The sequence below is a fragment of the Myodes glareolus genome, chromosome 25 (assembly GCF_982192425.1).
Source record: "Myodes glareolus chromosome 25, mMyoGla1.1, whole genome shotgun sequence".
Lineage (NCBI taxonomy): Eukaryota > Metazoa > Chordata > Mammalia > Rodentia > Cricetidae > Myodes > Myodes glareolus.
This window is the reverse complement of record NC_142050.1, coordinates 45,460,738-45,468,484: the sequence shown is the minus strand read 5'-3', so window position 1 is coordinate 45,468,484 and position 7,747 is coordinate 45,460,738. Positions and strand designations below refer to the sequence as shown.

At 48.0% G+C, this 7,747-nt stretch overlaps 1 long non-coding RNA gene across 1 annotated transcript; it reads right to left on the bottom strand.

The window, feature by feature from the left end:
* Positions 1–3,358: 3,358 nt before the first annotated feature.
* On the bottom strand, positions 3,359–7,542 carry LOC148117907 (uncharacterized). The gene is made up of 2 exons (XR_015736696.1): positions 6,643–7,542; positions 3,359–5,229 (listed from the first exon to the last, which is right to left on the bottom strand). It is a non-coding gene; the product is annotated as an uncharacterized LOC148117907 (long non-coding RNA).
* Positions 7,543–7,747: the final 205 nt, after the last annotated feature.

Here is a 7,747-nt window from a genome sequence, read left to right as displayed (position 1 = left end):
GCAGCCCTGGCCCACGCACCCCAGTGAGAACTGAAAAGAGAGAACTTCACTCCGCTGTGAAGGAGTGCCTGTCCCAGCTGAGCGGCTCCCCTCAGCTGCTGTCCCAGACCTAGAAGGGGCGGGGTTTACGGAATCCTACTCTCCTTGTAACCCAAAAAGTAAAATTAATAGGGAGGGGCGAGGAAGATGGTTCAGCAGGCTAAGGTGCGTGCCCTCAAGTCTGATGACCTGAGCTGATCCATGGGGCCCACACAGCTCTGTCCTCTCACTTCATGCGTGCCTCCTCACACACAAAATACACAGGTGAATGCTAATCTCTGTATTATTCCAGCTTTAGTGCATGAGCTGCGGCAGCTACAGACAGCACTAATATTAAAGCCTTGTGGGACTTGGCTTTTTGTTGTTGTTGTTTTGTTTGGTTTGTTTTTTTTAATAAATAAGTCAGTTTTATTTATTTTTTAACTTTATTTCTTTTAATTTTTATGATTTATTTATCTTTTATTTTATGTGCGTTGGTGTGAAGGTGTCAGATCCCCTGGAACTGGATTTTCAGACAGTTGTGAGCTGTCATGTGGGTGCTGGGAATTGAACCCGGGTCCTCTGGAAGAGCAGTCAGTGCTCTTAACCGCTGAGCCATTTCTCCAACCCCCTTGTTTGGTTTTTTTTGAGACAAGGTTTCACTGTGTATCCCTGTAACAAGCTATATAAACCCGACTGGCATGGAACTCAGAGATCTACCTGCCACAGCCTCTTGAGTTCTGGGATTAAAGGTGTATGCCACCATGCCTAATTTAAAAAATGCTTTTTATTTTTGTGTGTGTGTTTAAGTGTTTGTACCATATATCTGCGGGTGCCCAAAGGAGCATTACGAAGGCGTCAGTGTCTCTGGAGCTGGAGGCGTGGGTGGTTGTGAGCCTCCCGATGTGGGTGCTGGGAACAGGACTGTGTCCTCTGGAAAGACTGCAGCTGCTCTTCGTCACCGAGCCGTCTTTTCAGCCTTCATTTTTTTAATGACGGGAAAATCCAAACCTTCACTATGAAGTAGAAAAGTTCTTTGGATGAAGAACAAACTGTGCTTTCAAGTTTCAGAAGCATGAACCCACTGGGGCAGGAAATCATTTTTCTTTTCCTAGTGACTGTCCTGTTCCCGCACTGTGTCAAACCTTCCTTTCTCACTGGCTGTTCGGTACCATAATGACACCTCGCTAAGATGCCAAAAGGTTTCGTTGCTTGTGCTCATCAAGAAAAGCACCATGCTTCTCTGATCCTGACTGCATTTAGGGTTCAGTGTGAAACATTCAGCAAAGAACTGGATGGCTCAGCAGCTGTGACCCAGCAGAACTCTTCCCGCCTTCCCTCCTAGCTTTCTTTCTCTTCCCGTATTTTCTTTGCTCAGACTTTGGCCTAGACTTAATTTTGAGACAGGGTTTCCTTAGCCCTGACCAGCTTGTAACTCAGAGATCTACCTGCCTCTGCCTCCTAAGCAAATTAAGGATTAAAAGTGTGTGCCACCATACCCAGCTAATGGCCTAGACTCTCACAGAGTCTTCTGGCTTTAGGAGTTTATACAGGAGCTGGTCCTAGTGGCCCATAGCTTTAATCCCATACCTGAGAGGCAGATGCAGGTGGATCTCTATGAGCTCCAGGACAGCCTGGACAGCCAGGGCTATAGAGAGACCCTATCTCTAGATAGATTAGATTAGGTTGAATTTGATATATAGAAATTAGGGGCAGAGGATACATAACCTTCCATCAGCTTGGCTCCATGTTTGCCCGTGAGTACCCCTTAGATGCGGAGAATCAGTCCTAGAGAGGTAGACGGAAATCCCTGCCTTTTTGTGATACAGGCATCCCACCCTTCGGCAGGAAGCCCAGTGGACAGCCTGAGACCACCCCCTTCATCCATGATGCTTTGTAAGAAGGTAAAGAAGCTGCTGAACTCTTATCTACTTCGTGTACTTGCAGGGCTCAAGAGGTGTTGGGAAGGTCTGGAAGCCACCCTGTCTTTAAAATCTCTGCAGGAAAGGTGGTGGCACAAGACTTTAATCCCAGCAATCAGGAGGCAGATTGCTGTGAGTTCAAGGCCAGCCTGATCTACAAAGGGAGTTCCAGGACAGCAAGGACAGTTACACAGAGAAACCCTGTTTCAAAAAGCCCAAAACAAAAACAAACAAAAAAAAAAACAGTAACAAGAAAACTCTACACTAAACCCTGTTTGTGCCTTAAGTGTGCCCACTCCTGAAAAGAACCGATAGAGATCACACCGCTTATGCTAAGCTCGTCTGCTCTGTACGATGCGGTCAGGTCAGTGGTTGGTCAGTCCTGAAGCTCTGTTCCGTCTCTTGAGATCACACAGAATTAAGTGGGTACCTTCAACGTCAGTCAACGGACGAGGAGGAAGACATCGGCAAACACGAGCCCACAAGAGCCAGCGCACCGCGACCACTGTCAGACCACGCAGGCTTCGATGCCAGAGGCACTAACGAGGCACTACTTACTAGGATATGAAGTCACAATATCAAAGGGAAAACATGTTTAATGTACCGAACATGGCCTCAAAATTACATAAGGCAAAAAAATAAATAAACTATAGAACTATAACGAAAAATTGGGAATGAGGTATTTTCACATGCTTTTCTCAGTAATTGATAAATAAGACTATAAGAAACCTGAAAGGTAGTCAGGCGGTGGTGGCACACACCTTTACTGAGGCAGACGCAGGCAGATCTCTATGAGTTCAAGGACAGCCCAGTCTATAGAAACAAAACAAAACAAAACAAAGCAAAAACTTGAAAGGCATGGATTTCCAGAGACTTTTCAGTCATTTACAAAAGCCAAGATCTGGGTGTGGTGCTGCACACCTGTGACCCCAGCACTCAGGAGGGGAAGCAGAAGATCAGGAGTTCAGAGTCGGTCTTACCTACAAAGCCAGTCCAGAGCCAATACCTGAGATCCAGCCTCAGAAACAAAAACAAAGTACCAGCCCCCTGCAGAGCAAAACACAGCACATTTCAAATAACGTGTTTTGTTCACGTTGCTCTTAAAAATCACAATACACTAAAATAAAAAGTAAATAATAAGATGATGCATAATTTGTGGCAAGAGGGTACTGAGAATTTGACCAGGAGCCTTTTATACGCTAGGCAAATCTTTTACCACCCAGCTATAATCGTGACCCTATAAAATGTTTTTGTGATCCAGGCATGTAGGCAAATTCCTTTAATTGCTACAGAAGAAGGCAGCTCTCTGAGTTCAATGCCAGCATGGTCTACATATTAGTTCCAGGGCAGACAGGGATACACTGTGGGACCTGTCTAAAATTAAAAAAAAAAAAAAAAACCACCAAATCAAACACAAATTGTAAAGAAAATAGTCATTTATTGAAGAAAATGTAAAATATTTAATAGTGTTTTAGGGAAGCAATTCTCCCTCCCATCCAAGTACTAACCAGGTCTGACCTGGTTTAGTTTCTGAGATCAGACCAGTTCAGGGCAGTTTGGAAACAAATCAATCTTTTCTATGGGAAGTTCATAGCAAAATTTCATCTGATTACAGAACATATAACATTGATGTTTAAATATACAGTTGGTAATCCCGAGGGGGAGTAATAGAAAGAGTACATACAATTACAGAAACACACACACAAGTATAAGAAACAAAATACCGAGAGACAGAGAAAACTACATTCCTACAAGATATGCAAGAGAACACAGTCCAAGGCCCCGGTGGACCCAAGATGTTCAAGGGAATAGTCCAAGGCTCCAGCGGACCCAAGATGTGCAAGGGAACGCAGTCCAAGGCCACGGTAGACCCAAGGCCTCAGAAAACACAGCACTCTAAGCTGTGGGATTATTGGTTTTAGGACCCCTACCAAAACCCATGGGTGCTCAGACTCTTACCTAAAACGACAGTATATTTATACAGAACTTACATGTGCCTTCTCACATACCATATGTCATCACTAGGTCAGTTATATCTAATATACGCAAATGATTTGCAAATACTTGCTATACAGTATTGTTTGGGGAATAATGGTGAAGAAAAAGTTCTGTAGAGATACAATTTTCTAGACTTTTTCTTCACATTTACTTATTTTGGGGTGAAAGGTGCCATGAGGCTGTGTGGAGGGTCAGTGGGCAACTCGTGGGACTTGGTTCTATTCTTCCACTAGATGGGTCCCAAGGACCAAATTATAGTCGCCAGGCTCAAGGGCAAGGGTGCCCAAAGATGGCTCACTGAGCCATCTTCCTACCCCAGATTCAACTTTTTAAAAAAGATCCTCTGCAAGAGCAGCAAGTACTCTTAACTGCTGAGCCAGCTCTCCAGTGATAAGAACCATGACCAGAAGTAACTGCAGAACAAAATGGTTTATTAGGCTTACACCACATAAGAGCACCTCATGAAGTTTGGAAGTCAGGGCAGGAATTCAAGGGAGGAATCTGGAGAGAACTACTGCTTACTGGTTTGCCCCTCGTGGTTGCTCAGCTGCCTTCTTATACAAACCAGGACCACCTGCCCAGAATTGGCGCCACCCATATCAATGATCAATCAAGAAAATGACCCTCAGTCTTGCCTACAGGCCAATCTGCTGGCAACAATTCTCAATCTATGGGTCGTGACCCCTTTGGGGAGGGTTAAATGACACTTTCACAAAGGTGGCCTAAGACCTTCAGAAAACAGAGATATTCACATTATAATTCATAACAACAGCAAAAATACAGTTACGAAGTAGCAAGGAAAAGAATTTTACGGGTGGGGTCACCACAACATGAGAGACTATATTAAATGGTTGCAGCCATCAGGAAGGCTGAGAACCACTGTGCTAGAGGCTTTTTCTCAATTTATGCTTCCTAAATGACTGGAACTTGTGTCAAGGTCGACAAAAAACTAACTAGCACAGAGACCCTACAGTCTATAACTTAAGGCACCCACTTAAAATGAATGTAACTAAAACGTAAATGGTGAAAAGCAAGAGGTAACTTCAGAGTCAGAATGCTGCCAGGGTGCTAGCTCACTTCTACAACCCAGCACTTGGGAAGCCGGGGCAACAACACTGCCGGTGAATGCTAGCTGGGGTGCACTGTGAATTCCAGACCAGCCTAAGTTTCAGAGTAAGACTTTTGTCTCAAAAAGAAAAAAAAGAAAAAAAGAAAAAGAGAAGAAAAAAGTAAATGCTAATATACTTAGCCTATAAAAGCCGGGGGGAGAGAGGGAGAGATCTTCGAACATCTGTAAGAGGTAGAAAATAACTCATAAGATGGTAGATTTGAGCAGGATCATCTTAGTCTAAAGTGGAGCAGAGTAAACTGCGGCTACGGTTTATTGGGTATTTCAAAACAGCCAGCAAGGCCTGGGGATGCTCGGTAGTGGAGGGCTTGCCTCGCATGCCGGAGGCCTTAGCCAGGAGGATCTTGGGTAGACCCAGCACTAAGAATGGTAAAGGTGAACTGATGAATAAGCCAGTTGTCCTGACCTCTGTTGTATAGACAAGCTGCAACGCTGAAATGCCGTACTGTAGTTCACCAAGCCTAACGGTCTAAGTTCAATCCTAGGAACTCACATGAGGGGAGAACCAACTCTCCAAAAGTTGTGATCCCTACAGGAGCTCACCGCATATGTGTGCCCGTACCCGCCCCACATACACACACGTAAGTAAATCAGTGTAAAGAAAAAAATAAGAGCTGGGATGTAAGTCAGTGGTAGAGCAGTACTCTAGCATGCACGAAGCCTGGGTCTCAGCACTGCATTCAATAAACAAATAAATAAATGCAACTGGTTACATTAAATGTCTGGTAGGTGATAGGATTAATAACCAGGATGCATTTTTTTATATAAAACACTATAAACCAATGGGAGAAAAACCAACAGAACAGGCAAAGGATATGAAGAGAACTTTGCAGGGAGAGAAAACTATTAAGTGCTATAAATATAAAAAGACAATTTCTTTAATGAGGGCATCATAGACAAGTAATAATAAGTTGCATTTCTCATTCAACTTTTGGACATTTTCCAAATCACTTATCAGTGACCATTGGCCAGGACATGAAAACAGGAAGCCAAGCACTGTTAGGTGGTAGGGTAAGTGGGCACCATCTCCGCTGAGCAGTTTGAAGCCTGGGAGAGTTGAAGGGACTCTTGCCACCCACTAGTCCTTATCTGGTGCACAGCACAAAGGGCCACGTATGCCTGTCACGTGTATGTGGCCTCCTGGTGGCAGGGTTGTTTTCATTCCCCCCAAAGGATAATGAAATACTATACAGTGGTTAACATGAATAGACCAAACAGACTTGTTTACACATGCCGGATCTCAAAATAATTGGCTGTGAAAACAAAAAGCTGCAACAGGATGTGGGCTGAATACCATTTGTGTAAAATTTCAAGAATACTGAACCCAGTAGTGTACACTGTTGGAGGATGCACACACGATAGGCAATTCATAGACAAACTGGAGAGGAGGGAAATTAGATGGCCCGGGCCTGGTCTCCTTTTTTTTCGTGAGAGCTGCATATTGCCCGGTTGCCTTCTAAGACCCGTTCCAACCCCGACATCCCCAGGGTTCCATGAAGTGAAAAAAATTATTCTGCCTTTTCCTCTCGGTTCCAGTTGGGGTTCATCCCTAACTTAACCAGGGCACCTGCTCACTTTTTTTTCTCGCTTTCTTTTTTTCACTCCGTTCCCAGATCTTGCCAGCTCCTCGGCATTCAACAAACACGCGTTTCCGTGAACCTGTCCAGGAAAGAGGGTCATCTGTCACGGTTGGAAAGAGCACTGTGTACACGGGGGCCAAACAGCAACTTGGGGTCAGCAAGCCGCTCCCCGCTCGGCCTCAGTTTCCTCCTAAGCAGCCCGTCTAGCCCCTTCCAGCCCGTGCCCTCAAGGATTCCAGGAATTCTGTCCTTTCTGGCCGAAAACAACACTGAGGCTTTTCACAAAGCACTCCCACCCCCACCCCTCGCTCCCCTTAGATCCACAGCCCGCGTCCCTGGAACCCGGGCTGCACCGCGCTGGTCACATGAACTCCGGCTTTCTCTGGTGTGACGGCTCTCTCCGATCCCTTTGTGAGCGCAGGTTTTGAAAGCCAACGACCGGGTTCTGGGTTTGAGACGCGCAGGCGGCCGCCGGCGGAAGGCTGTCGGAGCCCATCGGCCCGCCTCCAAAGCCAACGCGCCGCGCGGGCCGCGCGCCCCGGATTCCGCTCCTCCGCCGCCGCTGCCCGCCGCGGCCTGGCCCGAGGGCGCCGGGCCGCCAGGACGCCAGGTGAGCCGCGAGGGCCCGGGAGCCGCGACGGGCTCAGGGCGTGTCCGGCGCCGCGGCGGCCCGCGCCTCACTGTTCGCTCCTACCGGCTGTAGATGGAGCTGTCTGGGTTCCGGCCGCCTCCGACGAGCCTCCGAGCGCTCCTCTTGAAACGCCTGAGAGGGACATGCCTCCCAGGATGCAGTTTGTAGCAACATGGCAGCTGCGGTGCAGCTCCCCTGCTGAAGAGGCGCCGGGACGGCCGCGCAGCTCGCAGCCGGGGCCCGGGCCGCAGCCGGGGTCGCAGCGTCGGCCGCTCGGGGCGGGCGAGCGCGCCGGGGGCGGCCGCGGAGCGCCGGGGCCCAGCTTGCCGCGGGGGAGCAGCCCGCACAGCCGCGCTCCGACGCCGCCGCCGCCGCCCGCGCCCGCCCGCCGCGCGCAGCCCCGAGCAGGCCGGGGCCCGACGGCCGCGCAGCCCCGGCGGGCGAGGCCAGGCCGCGCCGCACTGCCAGC